At 40.1% G+C, this 21,289-nt stretch overlaps 1 protein-coding gene across 7 annotated transcripts in view; it reads left to right on the top strand.

Annotated features, from left to right (window-relative positions):
- Positions 1-21,289, top strand: part of LOC124719951 (zinc finger protein 708-like) — a 115,929-nt gene that overhangs the window by 83,506 nt on the left and 11,134 nt on the right. The window lies entirely within an intron of this gene.

Below are 21,289 nucleotides of genomic sequence, written 5' to 3'. Positions count from 1 at the left end.
TACGCTTATGTCATATGGTATTATTTTTTGGGGTAATTCTTCTGATTCAAAAAGGGTATTTTTGGCTCAAAAACGGGCTGTTCGAGCTATGTATGGTGTAAGTTCGAAAACCTCTTGTCGACCCCTATTCAATAGTCTGGGAATTTTGACATTGCCCTCACAGTATGTATTTTCTTTAATGTCGTTTGTTGTTAGCAATATTAGCTTATTCCCAAGAGTTAGCAGCTTTCACTCAGTTAATACTAGGCAGAAATCAAATCTGCATGTGGAATGCACTTCCTTGACTCTTGTGCAGAAAGGAGTGCAGTATTCTGCTGCATCCATTTTCAATAAGCTACCACAAGAACTCAAAAATCTTAGCAGTAGCCCAAACACTTTTAAGTCTGAACTGAAGAGTTTCCTCATGGCTCGCTCCTTCTATTCTGTCGAGGAGCTCCTGGAAGAGATAAAAAATTAAGCAAATTCCAGTGTTACATTCTTGATTTTCTTTATTTAAACTAACGACTTGTCGCCTGAATATGTTTCTTATATTTCATTTTATCTGTTTCTACAATCGTGTTATAATTTCATGTATTGACTCGTTCCATGACCATGGAGACTTCTCCTAAATGTGGTCCCACGGAACAATAAATAAATAAATAAAAGATTACACCCCACTCAGTTGATGTCAACATATGCTGCAGCTACATTACCATTGCCATCACAAGTACCTACTTTGGGAGCAAGGATCACCCAAACACAGGGGACATCGGTCCCCTGCCCCAAGCGGGAGAAGCAACAGCCTCCTCTCGCTCATCTCCTGCAGAAGAGGTCCCTTGCGACCCTCTCTTCCAAGGTATCCACTTATTCCACAGTGGGCACTCGGCAGTGGCTAAAGGAGCCAAAAGCTGCTGGATGAGGAGGTTCACATTCTTCCTCCGTGCCTAAAGCTACTTCCGAGAAGTCCTCCCAGCAAACACCGAAAGAAGAATGAGAGGTCAAACAAACAAAGAAGACTGCTAAGAAGAAGAACCCTCCGGTGGCCTCAACACCAACACTACGTACCAAATCTACACCTGTGGATGAGGTGGAGATCTCAGCATCTCCTGAGGACCTAGATGTCACTGATGCCTCATCTACAATAGGAATGGATACAAATGCTCAATCATTGGCAACAGGTGACCCTGAGGTGTAACCTGCCTTCTTGCATGCTTCATACCTTCCCAGCCTTACGATAATGTTGCTCTCCAGTGGAACGGCTGTGGTTTTTTCCACCACCTGCCTGAGCTACAGCAACTATTTGGCTTTACACTTGCTTTCTGCATTACACTCCAGGAAACCTGGTTCCCAGTAATGCGGACCCCTGTGCTTTGTGGCTGTAGGGGATATTCCAAGAACTGTTGTGACTATAATAGTGTCAGGTAGAGTTCGTGTCTGTCCCAAACTCAGTATGTAGTGAACCTGTGCCCCTACAAACCTACATCTACATCCATACACCGCAAGCCACCTGACGGTGTGTGGCGGAGGGTACCCTGAGTACCTCTATCGGTTCGCCCTTCTATTCCAGTCTCATATTGTTCGTGGAAAGGAGGATTGTCGGTATGCTTCTGTGTGGGCTCTAATCTCTCTGATTTTATCCTCATGGTCTCTTCACGAGATATACATAGGAGGGAGCAATATACTGCTTGACTCTTCGGTGAAGGTACGTTCTCGAAACTTTAACAAAAGCCCGTACCGAGCTACTGAGCGTCTCTCCTGCAGAGTCTTCCACTGGAGCTTATCTATCATCTCCATAATGCTCTTGCGATTACTAAATGATCCTGTAACGAAGCGCGCTGCTCTCCGTTGGATCTTCTCTATCTCTTCTATCAACCCTGTCTGGTACGGACCCCACACTACTGAGCAGTATTCAAGCAGTGGGCGAACAAGTGTACTGTAACCTACTTCCTTTGGATTGCATTTCCTTAGGATTCTTCCAATGAATCTGTCTGGCATCTGCTTTATCGACGATCAACTTTATATGATCATTCCATTTTAAATCACTCCTAATGCGTACTCCCAGATAATTTGTGGAATTAACTGCTTCCAGTTGCTGACCTGCTATTTTGTAGCTAAATGATAAGGGATCTATCTTTCTATGTATTCGCAGCACATTACACTTGTCTACATTGAGATTCAATTGCCATTCCCTGCACCATGCGTCAATTCGCTGCAGATCCTCCTGCGTTTCAGTACAATTTTCCATTGTTACAACCTCTCGATACACCACAGCATCATCTGCAAAAAGCCTCAGTGAACTTCCGATGTCATCCACCAGGTCATTTTGTATATTGTGAATAGCAACGGTCCTATGACACTCCCCTGCGGCACACCTGAAATCACTCTTACTTCGGAAGACGTCTCTCCATTGAGAATGACATGCTGCGTTCTGTTGTCTAGGAACTCCTCAATCCAATCACACAATTGGTCTGATAGTCCATATGCTCTTACTTCGTTCATTAAACGACTGTGGGGAACTGTATCGAACGCCTTGCGGAAGTCAAGAAACATGGCATCCACCTGTGAACCCGTGTCTATGGCCTCTGAGTCTCGTGGACGAATAGTGCGAGCTGGGTTTCACACGACCGTCTTTTTCGAAACCCATGCTGATTCCTACAGAGTAGATTTCTAGTCTCCAGAAAAGTCATTATACTCGAACATAATACGTGTTCCAAAATTCTATAACTGATTGATGGTAGAGATATAGGTCTATAGTTCTGCACATCTGTTCGACGTCCCTTCTTGAAAACGGGGATGACCTGTGCCCTTTTCCAATCCTTTCGAACGCTACGCTCTTCTAGAGACCTACAGTACACTGCTGCAAGAAGGGCGGTGAGTTCCTTCACGTACTCTGTGTAAAATCGAACTGGTATCCCATCAGGTCCAGCGGCCTTTGCTCTTTTAAGCAATTTTTAATTGTTTCCCTATCCCTGTTCGTCTATTTTGCTCTGAAAGCTGTGGCTGTCAGGATAAGGATGACACAGGAAATAACTGTCTGCAACGTGTATCTTCCTCCAGATGGTGCAGTACCCCTGAACACATTGGCTGCACTGATTCATCAACTGCCTAAACGTTTCCTACTTCGGAGATTTTAACGTCCATAACCCCCTTGTGGGGTGGTACTGTGCTTACTGGCCAAGGTAGAGATGTCGAAACTTTCGTGTCTCACCTCGACCTCGACCTCTGCCTCTTAAATACAAGGGCCCCCCACACATTTCAGTGTGGCTCATGGCACTTACTCGGCCACTGATTTATCCCTCTGCATCCCAGGACTTATCCTATTTGTCAACTGGAGAGTCCACGATGACTTGTATGGTAGTGACCACTTTTCCTTCTTCCTGTCACTCCCCCAGCGCCATTCCCACAGACATCTACCAAGATGGTCTTTAAACAAGGCAGACTGGGAAGCTTTCACCTCTGCTGTCACCATTGAAACTCCCCCACATGGTACCATCGATGTGGTAGTTGAGCAGGTCAGTAGAATGATTGTTTCTGTGGCAGAAAACATGACCCCTCGTTCTTTAGGGTGCCCCCAACGAAAGTCAGTACCTTTGTGGTCGCCGGAAATTGCTGAGGCTGTTAAAGAGCATCAGAGAGCTCTACAACGACATAAGCAGCACCCTTCCCTAGAGCAACTAATAGCTTTTAAAGGGGTCCTGCCCACGTTCACCAGCTTATAAAAAGACGGAAGCAGGCATGTTGGGAGAGGTACGTCTCAACCATTGGGTGCCATACATACCTTCCCATGTCTGGACGAATATCAGACGTGTTTGTGGGTACGACACCCCGACAGATGTTACTGGCATTAATGTCAATGGCATGTTTGTACCAATCCAAAGGCAATTGCTGAGCACTTTGCTGAGCACTATGGTTGAGCCTCTGCATCAGAGAACTATCCCCCATCATTTCACACCCTCAAACGGCAAATGGAAAGGAAAGCTCTTTAGTTCAATGAATGTCACATTGAACCTATAAAGCTCCATTTAGAGTGGGAGTTCCTCAGCATCTTTGCACATTGCCCTGACACATCTCCTGGGCCAGATCGGATCCACAGTCAGATCTAACATCTTTGTTCAACTACAGGTGATATCTCCTCATCATCTTGAACTGGATCTGATGCAATGGTGTTTTTCCATCGCAATGGCATTCCAGTGTTCAATCCCAGTAAAAACCCACTTGATGTGGGTAGCTATCGCCCCATCAGCCCCACTAACATTATTTGTAAGCTGTTAGAACATATGGTAAGTCAGCGGTTGTGTTGGGTCCTGGAGTCATGTGGCCTATTGGCTCTATGCGAGAGTGGTTTCTGTCAGGGTCACTGTACCATTGATAATCTAGGTTCCCGCGTCTGCCATCCAAACAGCCTTTTCCAGTCACCAACACCTGGTTGCCATCTTTTTTGATTTATGAAGAGCTTAAGACATGGCCTGGTGACATCATAACCTTGTCACATTATATGAGTGGGGTCTCCGGGCCCCACTCCCGATTTTTATCCAAAATTTCCTATCGCTCCATACTTTTCATGTTCAAGTTGGTGCCTCCCACAGTTTACTTCATATCCAGGAGAATGGTGTCCTGCAGGGCTCTGTATTGTGTGTATCTGTATTTTTAGTGGCCATTAACTGTCTTGCAGCAGCTGTCAGGCCATTGGTCTCAGCTCCTGTGTATGCAGACGACTTCTGCATTTCGTACTGATCTTCCAATACTGGTGTTGCTGAGCAGTGCCTACAGGGAACCATTCACAAGGCATAGTCATGGGCTCTAGCCCCCGGCTTCCAGTTTTCAGCTGCTGCAAAGTCATGTGTCACGCACTTTTGTCTGCATCGTACTGTTCATCCGGAACCAGAAACTTCACCTTAATCATGGTCTACTCACTATAATGGAGACATATCAATTCTTACAACTGGATTTCGATGCCCGATTGATGTGGCTTCCTCATCTTTGTCAGCTGAAGCTGAAGAGCTGTCAGCACCTCAATGCCCTCTGCTGCCTGAGCAACGCCAACTGGGGTGCAGATCACCCTACGCTGCTGCAGCTATACACAGCCCTTTTTCAATCCTGTCTTGACTATGGGAGTCTTGTTTATTGTTTCGCAGCACCCTCAGCATTACGTTTACTCGACCCAGTGTACTACTGTGATGATCGATTGGCAGCAGGAGGTTTCAGGATGAGTCCAGTGACCAGGCCAGAGTTCCTCCATTGAAGGTTAGGTGTGCCTAACTGCTCTCCAGTTACTTTGCACACATTCAGTTCTCCTGAGCATCCGAATTACCATCTCCTTTTCCCATCCATGGCGTTTCTCTCCTGCATTGGGGGCCCATGTCAGGGCTTAAGATTGGCGTTCACATCCGATCTCTTCTGTCTCGAGTTCTTGCTTTTACCAACTATGCTGTAGGTCCATTCACGTACACCACCATGGTGTACACTGAGGCTGAATCTTTGCCTGGTCATTTCACACGGCCCTAAGGACTCAGTTAACCCTGTAGCTCTCTGCTGTCACTTCCTCTCAATTCTTAACATACACCGGAACCATGAAGTGGTTGGCACTGACAGCTCAATGGATGATGGTCAAGTTGGCTTCTCATATGTTCATGGAGGACATATTGAACAGCACTCCTTGTCAGACAGCTGCAGTGTTTGGACTGCAGAGCTGGCGGCCATTTCTTGTGCTCTTGAGCACATCCACTCATGCCCTGGTGAGTTGTTTCTTCTCTTGAGCAGCCTACAACCTATCGACCAGTCGTACCCTCACCATCCTTTGGTAGCGACCATCCAGGAGTCCATCTGTGCCCTGGAACGATCCAGTCGATCCCTGTTGTTTGTGTGGACCTCATGCCGCATTGGAATCCCAGGTAATGAACTTTCCAACAGGCTGGCCAAACAGGCTACATGGAAACCACTTCTGGAGATTGGCATCCGTGTAACTGACCTGCGATGATTATTATGCCACAAGGTTTTTCAGTTTTGGGAGACTAAATGGCATAATCTCAGTACGCACAACAAACTGCGTGCGGCTAACACCTCCTCTGTCTCGATGACCCACGTCGGTGTCACTGTGGCTCACATATTACTTGTCGTGCACATCTTGCTGGACTGCCCACATCTAGCTGCACTGCGGTGGACTTTTAATGTTCCCAGCACCCTACCTTCAGTATTGGGCAACAGTGCTTCAACAGCAGATTTAGTTCTTCTTTTTATTCGTGAGGGGTGTTTTATCGTACCATCTAGGGTGGGTGTCTAGTCATCTCTCTGAGGTCGCCACCCTCCCTCCATTTTTATTTCTGTCGCACTTTCTATGCATTTATTTGTCTTTGTGGTCGTCTTTTCCCTACATGTGTTCATCTCGCCTTGTCTTTTTGGAGTGGAAATTTTAATGTGTTGCAGAGTGGCTGGCTCATCCTCTTTTATTATTGTGATCAGCTGACCCAGACCATATGCTCTGTGGTTTTAATACCTTCTTCTGCTTTTCCTTGTGGTATATGTGTTCCCCATTTTTTTGTTCCATTTGTTTTATTTTTAGGTGTGGTGTTGGGTGTTTTTGTACCTTGAGCCCTTCTTGTCAGGAGAAGGGTCCTGATGACTCTGCAGTTTGGTCCCAACCAACCAATCAACTTTGCTCTTCATAATATTGTTACATTCCATCCAAGGTTTTCCATTACTTGATTCTATACTTGCAGGACATCAGTGCTGTAGGTGATGCGACATTGAAATTTGGGCCATAATTCTAATATTTTGCAGTTATGACCAACTGAAAGGACAGCTTTTAAAGGTAGGCATTCTTAAGTTGTCTGTTACTCCACTCCACTGGAGCCACATAATACCAGAGCAACAAATACTACACTGTTGAGTAGGTAAAGTGTTTGTGAAATACTGTTTTGGTGTTGCTTTTATGTTTAGTTCATTGTGTAAGTGTGTGGTTTCTAACCTGTAACTGGAGACAGAGATCTCCTCCTTCAAATATTCTTATGTTGCAATGCACAAATGCAGTGAAAATGAATGAAGGTCATGTTATAGTAGTAGTATAGGTCTCACTCTGTGTTTTTTTTTTTTTCCTTGAAATTTATAGCTGGCGTTATTAAAGTGAAGCACATTTTGTAGGAGGTTCACTGTTCTTAACATAATTGGCATGATCAAAATGTAAATCAAAAATAGGTAATTTAATTTCATGATAATTCTGAAGTTTGCTAGGTTACTTATTATCATCTTGTGGTGTGTATATGTAGCTCCAGAATATGGATACATTAATATTGTTAAAATACAGGGTGTACATGAAGTCAAAGAACACTTTCAGTTATTTATTGCACAGCAACTAAGCATTGACAGATATACATATTGCAGTTTGAAAAGAAACTCTGAAAGTTTTTTTTTTACAAACACTCAATATGCGAACCATGAGTGACCCAGTGACCCAGCAGACATCAATGCGGTAATCAAATTCTTGCCATATCCATCCCAGCATGTCTCTCATATGCACTCCACTCTTACTGGAATTACACTTTTCTTTGCTGGGCATAAGCAACCTGTCATAACAAATTTGTTGTGTCAGTGGTAAATAGCCTTCCTTGTTGGTGGCTTCTTAGTGTACTTCGTTCTAAACATCTGTTGAAGAGCTGTAGCATACTTGTTTTTGTCAAACTTCAACACACAGAAAGCTTGCTCCACACCTGAACTTGCAGTGTTTGCAAGTAGTGCTATCATTGGCAAATTATCAAACTGCACTGTGCTGGTATACATCAAAAAACATTTTGGGGTTTCTCTTCAGAATGACATATGTATGACATCTGTACAATGTTTGGTTCTTATGCAATAAATAATAGAAAATTTTCCCGGACTCTATGTACTCCATGTAATACACTACTGTTCCTACAAAGTAACACATTCAGAAGCAGTGGTCTGCACCATGCCACGATAAGAGGACTGTAGAATAGTTGAAACATAATATGTGATTTAATTGGCAGAGAGGTTGTGTGCATATAGGCCCAGTATTGCCCTCTTTTGTGTGATAGGACAGGTCAGTGTTACACAGCACTGGATGCAGAGATGTCATATGAAATAGCAACATGTAATCAAGTGCCACTATTTCTTTTCAGTTTCACAAGGTGAAATAGGTGTGTGTGTGTGTGTGTGTGTGTGTGTGTGTGTGTGTGTGTGTGTGTGTGTGTGTTTAAATGGGGCAGAATTATTGGTCATTCTGTCACATTGTGGCTCACATGAGGCAAGCTGCATCAACAGTGAGGCAGATGTGGAATCAGTGGAGACTAGATACTGGAGGACACAATGTGACCACAGTGTGAGATGACCACAATCTTGTCTGCTTGCAAGGTGTTACAAGTATTGCATAGTTTCGGAAGGTAATGCTTACAGTAAGTGGTCCAAAAAGGGCAAATAATGCACAGAAAAGGAAAATTAACTTCGAGTAATTGGCAGGATATTAAGAGAGAAAGACTACATGACGGCAGATTGGAACAGAAATCACAAAATGTAAGGTAGTTCCTGTGAAACAGCCACCAATGCAAGTGAGTGGAATAATGCTGGATTGGTTTCTTTGGTTTTGTAAAAAGACATATGTTTATTGAATAACATGTCCTGAATGACAGCATATGTGCCCTGTAGAGTACATGGCTCTAACAACATACGTTATGTGCATCTTCTGACAATATTATAGTAAAAGTTGAATACACACTGCTGTATTATTAAAAGACAATGTAGGGTATGATACTTCAGTTGAATATTGGGTAGTAATATTGACAGCATGATTCAGGATCATGTACACAATACTGAAGTGTGTACAAAAGGAGGATTCTAGAACATTTAAGTATGAAAATTAAGTTAAAGCCGTACAAAGAATACCATGCCTTGATGCACAATGAAGTCAATTTACTTGATAAACTCCATGTAAATAGGTGTGCCAGGCAGATGAAAGAAAGGTAAGACAGTACTTCATTGAAACAAGCTACTTTCAAATATGAAGTCCAGTCGAAAGAAGTGTGTTAGAAAACATTGTTTGGCATATTCTGTATCACCCGAAATGAAAGCTCTCTTCAACATAAACTGGAAAGTGGAATTAGAACTCCTGAAGGTGGTTGAGGAAAGTATTTGTGTAGGCCACATGCCATAACAAATGAAGACACGTCTCATATTCAGGAACTCAGTTTGAGTTTCTCAAAGTAGGAATAAATCTTCAAAAGAATGTCTGTACCACAGTCTAAATCTGTCCAGAATTTGTCGCTTGTTTACGCTCGCAGCTTCAGGTGAGATACAAATGCACAACATGGAACTTAGGTCAGTTGTCATGCAAAAGCAGACTGAGCATACAGACTGCTAAAAAAACAACCCAGAAATGGCTACAAAAGAACAACAATATGTATGTTACATGTGTTGACGTACAACAGGTGTTACTTTGTCATACATTGGCACATTCCATGGTATTGTGCCAGAGACAGCTGACATCATATAATTTCATGGTTCGTGACTTTGGTACTTAACTAACACAGTAAATTTAGGGGATGGATCTGATGCAAGATTTGGTTCAGCAAAATAGTTTCTGGTCTGATTAAATTTGTTATGCTTGAAGAAGGTATGGAATGCAAACTAATTATATGGCCTGACCACCATGTTGGGCAGAACAATAACTGGAGAATTTTAGCACTTCATTTCTATCTGGTCAACTGCAAGTACTATGTAGAAAAACAAAAGGTTTTTATGTTAGAGGATTAGTTTCCTACATTGTGACAGGAACTTTGCAGTGATTGAGAAAAGAAAGCATCAAAAGTTATGGCTCCTTTAGAATGGAAGCATGTCATAGCTTAGGCCTCTGTAGAACCTTCAAAACTGACCATTCAGGAGATGATGGAAGACTTCAAGGGCATAGGATCTGTGGAGCTGGTTATCAAAACACCACATGCTTTGAAAATTACTGGTGTACTCTGGTTGAAGTTATGCCTTGAGGCATAAGGATGCTTCATCCATGTGGAAGACATTTCATTTTGAAACATGGGTGTGAACATGAAGTAAAAGAAATTCTGTTGTGTTTTGCTTTTTGGTTGCTCTACAATGGGTACTGAAACTTGTAAGGAGCAGAAAAGTGATCTATTGGACGTGACGAAATACATGGAATCAAAATACAGGCATTTTATAAAAACATTGTCTACCATCTGGTAATGTGCCAGCTTTGGGTCTCAACTTGATAACAAACTCATGTTCTATTATTTTAAGACCAAAGTAATCAGTTTACAATAAAAATCTGTTTGATCTGCAGTAATGCTGTATATCAGTTGCTATACACTGTTTTTCTGTTACAATATTTATTTATTTTCTAAAACCGACCCTTAGTGCAATTTTAAAAAGCACAAGCAGGTATTTTCAACAGTCGGCATCTTCAAACAACACATATCTGCTATAACATTATTATTAATGTTTTTTGTTGATTTCCTAAAAACTCCGAAATGTGCCCTACTGCATTATTTGTGCACGTGCTTTATTTTGCTATGATTATGTGCATCTGTCAGGTGACACACAGAGAATGTGATTGATTGGTGCCTTCTTCCAGTAACTAGGACACTTTCATGGGCTCAGAGACTTACGATATGCTGCTGTTAGAGAAGGAACAAGTTCATTTTAATATGAGCGGTATTGTACAGCCATCTCATATGGTCCAGGTGCCTTTTTTCTATTAAGTGGTTACTTAGTAGAAAATCAACAGTTGTTGATCATCTCAAAATCTGTCATTTTGATGTTTATGCTGGTACTGAAAGGAGGAACTCCATTACAATATTCCATGGTAAAATAACATTGGAAGATCAAATTGAATTTTTTGGCCTTGTATCTGTTACCTTCAGTTTGTGTGCCAGTAGGGTCATTGATGATGATTTCAGTCCAGCTACTGAGACTGAGAGCTTACTCCTTAATGAGAAATTTTATTCAAGATATGTAATGTTAATGTTTTGAAATTGGTCCTATGATGCTAAAAGTATGAAGTTAGGCATATATTGCAAAACTTAAGCAAGTTGTTTAAATGGAATTTAAATGCAATGAAAACTAAACAAGGAAATATAAACACAGTGGCAAAGTTAAACTGAATGTTGTATACTGTCAATGTAAGACACAAAAGTAGAAATAGCCATACTTAAAATCATTAAATTGAATTTTATAGGTTCACATAGCAAGGTTGAACTCTTCAGACTGAATATAATGCAATTTAATTATGTGAATAATTAAGAATATTTGACAGATTCTCCAGTACATAGGCTACTTTGAAATCAGAACTAAAATCTAAGTTCCAACTTTGGGTCAATATAAGTTCATCTTTCATGCTGTGTCACTGTCTGATCAAAGTTCAGCACAAAACAGAACTATCAGTTGCACAAAGTGAAAGTTCTTCAGTCACAAAAAGATAAAACAATGAGAAAATGTGAAAATCCTCAAGTTTTGCTCAAAGTCATATTGTCCATACAATTTTAGAGAACTGAAGTGACACAACTGGTTGACTGCCCAGAGGCTTCAGTTCAACTGCTGTCAAAACCTACGCAGACTTAACAGAAACTGTTCACCAGCCCAGACTGTGAGAAACACAAATATATTACCAAAGAAACCATGAGGCACAGCAGCACTGCTTATTTAAAACCTCAAGAAACCATACAATGCTAGTCAGCTTCAAAGCATTTTACAAAAGTAAATTGAAATAACAGTGATTAAAAGTACATTGTTTTTGTTGAAACTAAACAACTTGAAATAAGAACCTTCCCATGCTGTTCACTTTGAGGCTTACCAAACATTCTAAGATTAATTTTGCGTTATATATCAGTGAAAACATGATACACTGCCATCATATGCAACTGTTAAAAATAAGCAAATCCAAGTAAATATTTCTGTACAGACAAGTATGTCATATCAGATGAGATCATAATTTTATGCTCATGTACTTGGTGCTTTAGGTTACTATGTAGCACATACCAAGTTTGAATTACGACCAATTGAACTGGACTCATCTTGATCTCACTGCATAATAGTTAATTTGTCAAAAAAATACCTAAACACAAATTCACGAAGGATGATTGATTTGGTTTGATTTTGACAGGGAAACTATATCAGCTTTGGTGTAACCTGACTCTGCCTGCACTAAAATAGTTTGTGTGGTATTGCTCCCTGTGTATCTAGTAAAGCCAACCAGTGTCCTTAGATAGTGCAAGGAGTCCCTTTACCAGTTCTTTGTTAGACACAATTTCTCCACTTCTAGTTGCCCCAAAATTTCTCTCTCTTGCTGTGCAGTGACATGCATTCGATGATTAGGTGTGATGCAGTTTCTTCACTCCCGTCACAGATGCTACATTTAGGGTCTTCTTCCGTTGTGCCCATGGTATGTAGGTGTTTTTTGAAATTCTCATGGCTGGTCATCAGCCCAATCTTAAGTTTAATCTCTTTCCCATTCAAGCTCTAGGATTATAGAGCTTCTTTTAAAACATGGCTTTGGCAACATTACCTTACCATGTTTTGCTTATAGACCTTGGTCCAGTATTCTATGTACTGTCTTGTAAGCCAGTTCTGTAGTTCTAGTTTGATCATAGTCATGGTGATTGTAAGGACAGGTTAGAGTCCAATGAGTGGAGTCTTTGCCCCCATCCTGGCCAGTCTTTCGGCTTGTTCATTACCACCAGTCCCTGAGTGGCCAGTGACCCACATTAGGTTTACCCTATTGCTTCCCCTAGCTCCACCAGAGCTCTGTGACATACTACAATAATCGTAGATCTACTTGCAAGAGCTGCCAATGATTTCAAGGCTGCCTGGCTGAATAGATATAGTGGCTACAGTCCTTGTAGCTCCTATGTATATTCTCCTCCACACACACCCTGATTTCAGCAATTTCAGCTTGGAATACCAAGGCCAGTTTTCCTAGAGAGATGATGCCCTCCAGTCTTAGCTGAATCCCATACACCACAACCCCAGCACCTTGGTCTGATTTCTATCCATATGGTGTCGAACTGGTTTTTCCCACTGCTCCCTACTTCCATTTACTATATTGTAAGGCTTGTTGAAGCAGTAAGGAGTTGTTATACAGTCGGCCGGCATTTCCCCAGCCATTCCCCTATTTGCCTCACTCACTATTTTAGTGTGTGTTATGGCTAACCAGGCCAGTCTCTGCACCTTAGCAAGATACTTAGCTGCAACCTGATGTTCTACCTTCTTCCATGACAATACGGCCCCGTAGGAGATCCTAAGTCAAACCATCATGATGTATATCCAGTGCATACCTCAGGGTCTTAGGACCCAGTTTTTGCGATAAGCCCTGTTGGTACTCACTAGTGTACAATTCGCCTTGGAGCAGATGATCTTAATGTGAGGGATTCATGTTACTTACCCTTAGATATTTCACTGTCCTCTTCACAGGTAGGGTTTCATTGAAAAGCTTTACATTCCGACTTGAGTATTGGATATGATTCTTTGTGACTGATACAACAGTCTTCTTAGGATTAACCCTTAGGTCCTGTTTAATGCACCAATCTTGCACAATGTCAAGCACTCCTTGTGCCAAGTATTACAATGACAAGGTCATCTGATTATCCTTGGTAAAAACATTGACTGGAATTTAGTTCCTAAATGAGTTCATTCACCACTAGATTCCACAATATAGTGGACAAAAATCCTCCTGGTGGACAACCTCTAGTGGCGTTCATTACCATCATTTCATTCATCATTGTGGCCTCTACCCTCCTTCCACTAAGTGTGGCCCTAGTTCACCCAGATATAGTGGTCAGTAGATCATGTACCTCTGCTGCCCTTACCATGGGATCGAAGGTTGAATTACTAAAAGCCCCCTCGATGTCCTGGAAGATGCAGAGCGCTGTTTCTTGAAAGCAAAGTGCTTTCTCCACCCTCCCAGCAAATTGACGGAGAGTGGTCTCACATGGTTTACCTGGTTGAAATGTGTGTTGGTGTGTATGTAGAGGAGCCCTATTTAGCCTCCTTTCCCCAACATGTACATTAACCAGACCGATTTGTCTCATATCCTTGGCCTTGGTATGATCAGTTCTCCCTGAATTTGGAATAAAGACAACCTTCACTGCCCTCCAGGTATTGGGAATGACTCCCACTACTAGGCTAACCCTGAATAACCTGCTGAGGACTCATAAGATTCTCTTCTGCTTGTTTCAAGAGAGCTGGAAAGATTCCATCTGGGGCAGGTAACTTGACCACTTGGAATGTTCCCACTGCACATTGGATTTTACTGAAATTGACACACTCCTTGGCCGGTTCCCCATCCTGTCTTTGAGTGCCTGAGAACCACTGTCTTTTAGGGATCATGTTCTGATCTACATTATCAGCCAGAGCATATTGAGGAAAGTAAGTTTTGTGGAGCAGTTCCAGTGTCTCATGTGCTGTCTTTGTATATTCTCCTCCTCCTCCTTCCTCAATATACCTTCTGGATTACTTGGTACTCTAGTGAGGATTTTGTGAAGCCTGGCTTGAGATAAGCACCTCCACATGCTGGTCACTTTAGAACCTTACGAAATATTCTGAGATAAATATTACATTAAATATCAGTGAAAACATGATTAACTGCCATCATATGCAACTGTTACAGTAAGTAAATACAAGGAAATATTTCTATACAGACAAATGTGTCATATCAGGTGAGATCGTAATTTCCTGCTCATTTACATGGTGCTTTAGGTTACTATGTAGCACATACCAAGTTTGAATTACAACCAGTTGAAGTGGACATATCTTGATCACACTGCATAATAGTTAATTTGTCAAAAAAGTACTTAAGACACATTCACTAAGGATAAAGAGTGTAAAATATACTGTCTTTTTGTGTATGGAAGTGTGGAGTATATTTAGCTCTGGTCAAATTGAGAAGTTTTAGTCAAATACCCTGGATCCAGTTGAGTTCCAGGCAAAATATGTATTCACTGTACAGTTTGATGTATTTTTTATGCTTGTGGCAGTTATGGCTTACCAGTAGTACAATTTAGCGTTATTGTAATCAGTGTTTATGAAAATTTATTAATGAAAAACTAGTCAGAGCTATATTTAACTCCTGAAGTTGAGATGCATAATTTGATATAGTAGCGTTGAATTCAATTTTAGTGTTTTTTCTATGTAATATTTGTGAATAATATTTTATAGCTGGAAAGTGACAAATTAGCAGTTGGCTATGAATGTGATTTTTTGAGAGAACAGTCAGCAGAGTTAGAATATTTGATTTGTTGAATCCTTTGTTTATTGCTGTTCCTCACTTATTTTGACCACATTCATCTTTTGGTCGTCAGTAAGTTTATGAGTATATTTAAATCTGTGACCAAAATTCTACTTGCTATCATGGCACTGACCTTGGAAAAGTCCTAAAATTCCTAAAAGATAATAGTGCAAAAGTTGTATGAATGTGAATTTAAATACTGCCTTACAGTCATCAGCTTATTCTCACAGAAAAGTATTCCCAATGGATAGCAGGTTATTGGCATTTCTCTTGGTTTGGGAGGAACATAGTTCACAGGAGCAAAATATTAAATGTATATTTGTTTCTGTTTCAATGTTAAATGAGAAACGTTCAGTGTCAATCAGTTGGATTTAGATCCAGGCTATGGCTTAGCACTCAACAAGTTCGTTTTTGGTCTGAAAGGAATTTTTTAGAAAATAATCAGAGGTGTGTTTTGAATCATTGACCTGCTGAAATATGCAATTATGTGACATATTCTTTTTCCTACATGGAATCATATTCTTTTCTAAAATGTGACTACAGGAAATATCCCCACACCATGACACTTCTACTACCAAGCTTAGTGACCTATACCTCATCCTTGTTTTCCCCTTCAGCTTTTTTGTTATGTATATAGGGCAAGTAACTATTGCCACCTAGAATAACTGCGAAAGTATTAAGAGTAGCTGAAAAGTTTGTGGGACAAATGTTACATGGGACAACGGGGGCCATAATATGATGTTGGTGTTTTGTTGCTAGATGGGTTTGCATCAGATATGAAGGTCAACTTAGTTTTTCTTTTTCTTTTTTTTAATGGGATGCTATAGTTTAGTACTCATTTTCTGATAGCGGTCATCAAGAGGAATCAAATCGTGCATTACAGTAAGGTCTGTGAAGGTCAAAGGAGGTCAAGAAGGTGGCACGAACGTCCACTTACAGATGATGTTCGAAGTGATGACCATTCAATGCCATGCTGCAACCATCTTATCATGCATTGAGTGGTATTCCTTATCACATTGGCACTTATCGAAGCACACAATTCTCTCTCATAACTCGTGCAAATAGTAAATATCCGTCAAATAGGCCATATCCATCTAATGTGTCATTGATGTGTAAACGCCATTTGACAAGTTTTGCAATACAACACTAACAGGAACAGAAAGACTAGTCTCATCAAATAAAGTGAATGTGAATGATGTAGTCCTTTGAAGAATGTCGATATGCTTTTCATTTACAGAGAAGACCAACAAAATTCAGTGAGAGCTGGTACTGTTGTACTGCGGTTAGAGATTCTAGCGCTAGTTTGCATCAAATTGCAAGGGAATTTGGGATGAGCCAGAGTACTGTTGTTCATGTTCTGCATGACCATAAATATCATCCATGCAATATCAGGCTTCACCAAGAATTAACTGGTACGTATTGTATGCATCGCATTAAATTCTGCTGATGGCTCAAGCTCAGATTGAGGGAGGAAACATTTATTAATTTATTTAGTGGCGAGGCTTCATTCGTGAGCCATGGAAATACTAATTTGCATAATATGGATTATTTGGCAACTGAAAATCCATGTTCATTGCTGCAAGTTACACACCAAAAACTGTGGTCAGTGATGGTATAGTGTGGGATTCTGGAAGACATAATTAAAGGTTCCTATTTCATCAAAGGCAGTCTTAATAGTAGGAAGTACACCAATTTCCTGCAAGAAACATTAGGCCTGTTATTGGAAGAAATACTTTTAGGAACAAGGAACAGAATGTGGTATCAATACAATGGGTGTCTGGCATATTTTTCGCTGATGGCTAGAAGTGAGTTGCAGAGAGAATTCCCAAATCATTGGACATGGAGGTGATTTCGTGGCTGGCTGGTTTGCCGGATTTGATGCCTTTGGATTATTTCTTGTGGGTATTCATAAAAGACATTGTTTATAAAGACGTTCCAACTACACCTGAAGATTCGCGAGAGATAATTTTCAGCGCATGTGCTTCAATATGTGCCAAGGTGATACGGAATACCACTGAATCCATGATAAGAGAATCGCAGCACTACATTGATACCAATGATCATCACTTTGAACACCTTCTGTAAATGGATGTTAATGCCACCTTCATTGACCTTCAAAGCCCTTACTGTTACTCATCATTGGATTTGTCTCCATAGCCGCTATCAGAAAATGTGTAGCAAACTATAGCATCCCATTAAAAAAAAAAAGTTGACCTTTATATCTCTGAAGCAACAAAAAAACCACCATATTATGGCCCCTGTTCTATCATGCAACTTTTTTCCCACAAACTTTTCAACTCCTACCATACTTCCAGAGTTATTCTTGGTGCCAATTCTTACTGAATCATCCAGTACACTGGACACCATCAGAAAATAAATATGTTAAATTAATTTTTGTTTTTCCATGATATCTTAGACTTATCTTTGGCATTCCAAGTTCGAGGTTTCCTTGCAAACTCTATCCTGTCCTTATTTTTTGAATTTATGAGTGGGTTTATGTCATTTATCATGTAAATCATCTGTTACTTAGTGACTTTTTACAGTAGATGTGCATTGGCTCAATCCATTATGTTGCTTCCTATTATCCCTGACTTGTTGAGATGTTTTTCACTTGGAGCAGCAGCTGATTGCTTACAAATCATTCTGCCCTTCCTCATTGCTCTTCAAGGATGACCTGACCTTGGCTTACTGGTTACTGTTATTTCCTATTCTGGCCGCTGACTGCACACTTCTTAGTAGTTGTGATATGCCATAGTCTCTAGCAGTGCTAAATTGCTACCTCCCAATCTTGAAGTCATGCAAAACAGCTTGTCTCACATCAAGCAAGTGTTTCGTTTTGCTATACTTTTAGTTCTCTACAAGTAAACGACCACTGAATGAATACATGAGTCATAGTAGTTGATGAATACCATACCATCAAGGCAAGCTACATACTTTGAGCTAAAGAAATACATACTTACATTGTTGTATGATCTTGCTCTTTCACTAGATATGTAACCCCAGCAGCATGAAGCTCTTGATGGAGTGACACATACATGTTGCTCTCTTTTGACTGCATGCAAACAGTACTGACAGCATAACACAACTGCAAAACATTTCTGAGCACTGCTGTAGCATAACAAAACACTCCAAATACTGTTCCCTGCATATTTGCAGAGACTCTTTGACCCCCTTGCTGTAATGTGTTTGCAGTACATATACAATTGCTGCGCTTTATTGAGATGGTACTAGAAATGTGGAACAATATTTTTTTTTTCCTTCTCAGCTACAGGCCAGCTAAGGCTTTACATTTCTTTATGCTACTCTTTCATCTGTACGCTTTCTTGTTTCCACTCAATTGACATCCAGTTTCTGTCTTGTCTTTTCGGAACTATTTTGCTGTGGTGAATTTATCAACTCAATTCTGTTTCTGTATTTGGTTTTAAATTTCTTGCTTATTTATACTGGTTTCTGGTAGGTCTTGGTGCAGTTCTGTAAGCCATTGAGTTCTTTTCTTAAGTTTTTAGTACTGTTGCACAGTTTTTCTTTTTAGTATGATAAAATTCATTAGCCTTCTTTGCCAAATTTTGTCTCCAGTTATTTTCCTACATATTTATCTATACTTCTTTGTTGTTCCTGAATTTAAATGATTGTACTGGTGTCCTGTTTCCTAATATCTTTCCGTTTTTCATAATTTTCACTATCGTTTGTTGATTCCAAAATTAGTGTTTGTGATGCAGATGTGTATCCTGGCCAAATGACTGCCTTGCAAGTCTGAGGTTCTGTAATTTTGGAGAAAGAATTTTTACTGTAAACATCTTTTGTTAACAGAAATGCAAAGACCATCTTTCATAGTCTACCTTTTGTGGCTCCATTTTCCCCACCATTTGGCTACATGACTTCTCATAGATCCTTAAATTTGTCTTCCCCTGATACTCCCATACTTACTATTTGATTGGGATATTGCAGTCCTGTTGTTACCCACTACTGCTTCTTACCAGAGTAGACAAGTAGTCACGCTTTTCCTACTGTTTTTCTCTCTCTTTGTTTTGTGCTTTCTCTACTCCATGAGTATTGCTTAATTATGTACAAAAGTTGAACAGACAATTTTGACACCCAGTATTCAACTTCTGGTATTGGATTCTGACAACTGCTCCATCAGTTGAATGTTCACTTTTCTAGTATGGTCTGAAAGAAGAATGGCGTTAGTCCTTTGCCTTGGCTAAAGTCTGTTCTTGTCTCAAATGAGGCTGTAGTTCTTTAAGATGATTTGTGTTGTCTTCTGTATTACAGATTCTGTAAGGATTTTGAATAAAAGCAGTCTTGCTTCATAGTCATAAGCCTTCTAAGGTTTACAGATGTATTCCAATAGTATTTTGCTCCTTCAGTCCTTTATCGATTTGCCCTTCAGAGGACCATCCTGTCCTAAGCTATCTCTGATAAATCTCCTATTTTGTAATTGTTAGTGTTGTTTTCTCCTCGAACTTTTTGTGGAATTTCTTTTAATCTTCTGTGAACATGGCTATCTGTTATTACAGGCCAGGAAAATTACTTTTATGATTCGGTGATAATAGTCAATTTCAACAGGTATCTTTGTCCAACTCTGGAAATCATCACCTTTTTGGAATTGTGCTTTGTTGTTGGAACATAAGCTATCTGATATTCTCAAATCATATTATTGTTGACCTCATATCTTTATACTGGTGTATGTGGGTGGGGTGTTATCTGCCAACAATTTAGCTAAATGTCTTTTTCTTACCATTTTTCCTTTTTTCTTACATCCACAGTCAGGCAGACATAAATGGAAACATTTTCTCCGTGGACGGTTATGGAATGTATGTATTCAAAATTAATTTGGCAGCTGTACAGTTCTCAAGTGGTAGTCCAGTGTGACGTCTGAATCCTTTTGAGGTACTACTTTCCTAGTGTTAACCATGTTCACAAATTCCATATTCATTACAAGATAGGACTCTTCGTAATCTGTATGTCCAGACAATGGTAGTACTTCATGTACTAATTTATTTCAGTCATGTCATACTGCACGTCTTAATATCCACTCCCCAAGCACTAGGTGTGACATTTAATAACTTCGATGTAGCTTGTAGTAAGATGTCACTGGAGAATGGCATAAGTCAAAATTCCAGTTGTGAATAAATACAGTTAATAGCAGTTGAGGCAGAAAATGTTCTCATCTCCATCCTGTGCCAGTCTGAGGATAAAAATTTAATAAAATTTTTATGTATTCCTCTAGCACTTCATCAGATTCTTCTCAACATTGTTCTCAGGACTGTTTTGCTTTCTGCATTGTTCTTGTTACCCTGATTTATTGGTACATGACCATTAATTATTGTGTACTTCTCATCTAAATGTTGAATTATTGCAGGGAGAGAGTCTTTCTGGAGGTAATGAAAAATTTGGTACTGACTGCAAAATAGATTTGCCATTTATGAATGCAGAGCCTAGTTCTGGAGTAGTTTCATGACTTTCTTCCCTGTGTTCTTTGTGAAAAATCTATAGTTCTCTGAATGTGGTATTTTTTCATCTGTGAACATGCTATTTTATAATGCCAATTTTAACTTGTTGTCCATTTACAATGTCTGAAAGTATTTTGAGTCTGCCAATATTTATTAGTGTTTGTATATTTAATGGTCAAAGCGTGTATGTAGTTCTGGGAGTGAACTTATGGTTGGGTTTAGAAGTCACTCCTCATCTCTGCAAGTTGGTCTGGACTGCCCAGTGAACAAAGGCCCAATTGTGTCACTTGCGATGATAGATTCATCTGTCACTTTTCATAATAAAAAAAAAGTGAACGAAAATTTTACACAAGTAGTAGGTGCATGTCAGATTAAAGATGTTTGTGGTCAATTTTCTTTGTGAAGTGTCTAGTAGGAAGTATGGCTACAACCGAATTACTGGCTTGTGTAGATATTTACAGTACTGAAGACAAAGTGAGAAAATGGAGAGTGAATTCTTACTAACATTCTGTTTCATTAACTGCAACTATTTATCATGTCCTCTTTAATGATATTTTCAAGCCTCACTTAAAGCATTTTTTGGACCACTCACATGTTGGTGGGCATTAATAGAATTATATTT

The sequence above is a fragment of the Schistocerca piceifrons genome, chromosome 11, assembly GCF_021461385.2.
Source record: "Schistocerca piceifrons isolate TAMUIC-IGC-003096 chromosome 11, iqSchPice1.1, whole genome shotgun sequence".
NCBI classification, from domain to species: Eukaryota; Metazoa; Arthropoda; class Insecta; order Orthoptera; family Acrididae; genus Schistocerca; species Schistocerca piceifrons.
Note: the sequence above shows the minus strand (reverse complement) of the source record. Positions and strands in the feature narration are given on the sequence as shown.